At 50.4% G+C, this 1,986-nt stretch overlaps 1 pseudogene; it reads left to right on the forward strand.

Annotated features, from left to right (window-relative positions):
* The first annotated feature begins 1,504 nt into the window (after positions 1–1,504).
* Positions 1,505–1,679, forward strand: LOC138283146 (U4 spliceosomal RNA; annotated as a pseudogene).
* The last annotated feature ends 307 nt before the right edge of the window (positions 1,680–1,986 follow it).

A 1,986-nucleotide genomic window follows, 5' to 3' on the forward strand; every position in this document is an offset into this window, starting at 1 on the left:
CTTCCCATATACCCCACCATCACATCTCACTCATCTCAATGCCAAACCCTGCATGCCATACCAATGTATGGACAACCCTAACAGCCCTGCATGGACACTCATCACTAAAGCATGCATACCATAGAGAACTGACAATCCCACCATACACTAACATACACAAGTGAAAGGTGCCAGGGCAAATCAAAACAAAAAGGCGAAGCCACGAATGTACAATATGTCAGACACAGAAACTATAACACATCATTTACATCCCCACTGGTACCCCAGCCAATGTCAGCGGAGAGGAGGTGCTAGCACTATCCAGTCCCCCCACTGAAGAGGCCCACAGTGATGATAGTAACTCTAGTCTTCAGGATCTGGATGACTTACCTGGCCCATCAGGGACCACTGGACAGCCGGTTACCTAGGCCCAGTCACACACCACCAGAGCGCCTCCCCCATCAGGAAACACCACCACAGCACCCACACAGCGTACCCATACCTCTGTACCCAGGACACGTCAATCAGCAGTGTGTCCACCTCTACAGGGACCCCAGGGCGCATCTTGCCCCCAAGACAATCAGGGATCTAGGGTCAGTGGCAGTGGGCACACGGTTCAGGGGACAGAGGCACACGGCAACAGGGAAACTGGGAGGTCTGCTGTGCGCCAGGAGGAGGACAGGCCCAGGGAACCGTCTGTCCAGGAGGCTCTCGCAGAGATCCTGGGAGCCTTTCAACATTCCCAGGACACAATGGGACAGATCCCGGAGAATGTGCAGAAGAACAGGCGGCTGCAGGTGGACAGTATCAAGGGATCAGGGAGGACTTGCAGGCCATCAACAACATCCTGATCTCCATTGCTGGGGAGCTGGCAGACATGGGCAACATTATGAGGGAGGCAATGTCACAACAGCGGGCCCCTGCCACTAGCCAGACACCTGAACAGCCTTCCACCTCCGCTACTGCTAGTGGCCAGGAGGCTCTGCCACAGGACAAACAGGCCACCAGCACCCCTCCCCCTGAAGAAAGTAAACCACCCCACACACATTCCCTACAATCCAGACAGAAGCCAGAGGCACTTTCCAAGACCCCCACCAGGAAATGAGACTCCTGATTGTCACCCTTGTGTCCCACTCTGTCACCCTGTCCATCTGGAACTGCCATTGCTCCCCTTCCTATGTCCCCATGGACAATGCACCTGTGCTACAAATTGACTGGAGCAATACCCTGGGCTTTCCTCCATCTTCACCCCATCAAATTTCCCTTGCCCCTCCATATATTAGCACTTCAATAAACACCCTTTGAAAAAAAAAAACTTTGTGGAGTATGTCATGTATATCAAATATGTGTTCATTGTAACAGGTACAAACATTGCAAAACAACTGTACAGAGAATGAGCATAGATTAATGACCTGTAGCTGGCTGTAGTAATCACACCAGGAGTATATATCGGGTCACAAACATCTGCAAAATGAATTGCCAGAGGGAACATAAAGTGGGCATAAAAGTTGCAAATATCAGCATGAGCTTTGCGTAGTGGCAGTATCGTAGCCAATGAGGTTCCAACCGGAGCGTAATTATTGCTTATTGAAAACTTTATTGCTTATTATTGGCACACAAATTAAGACAAAAGTCATAGAAATGTGAAGTAACACTGCCCCACCTGTGTGTCATTGGAAGTATTGTCAGATAACATTTGTTCTGTTGTCCTCATCCTCTGCCTCCTCATCCTCTCTGTCCACAGGGTCTACTGCTGCCACACAAGCATCTCCAGCCTTCTCCTCCTGCAGGAATGGGACACGGCGTCTGAGGGCCAGGTTATGCCACATGCAGCATGCCCCCACTATCTAGCAGACCTTCTTCAGTGAGTAACACAGGATCCACCTGTTAGATGGAAGCACCAGAACTTGGCCCTCAGGAGGCTAAAGGTCCTTTCAATTATCCTTCTGGTTCGCCCTTGTGCCTAATTATAACTTTCTTCTGCCCTTTTACTGGCATTCCTCACAG

Source organism: Pleurodeles waltl, chromosome 2_2, assembly GCF_031143425.1.
Source record: "Pleurodeles waltl isolate 20211129_DDA chromosome 2_2, aPleWal1.hap1.20221129, whole genome shotgun sequence".
Classification (NCBI taxonomy): domain Eukaryota; kingdom Metazoa; phylum Chordata; class Amphibia; order Caudata; family Salamandridae; genus Pleurodeles; species Pleurodeles waltl.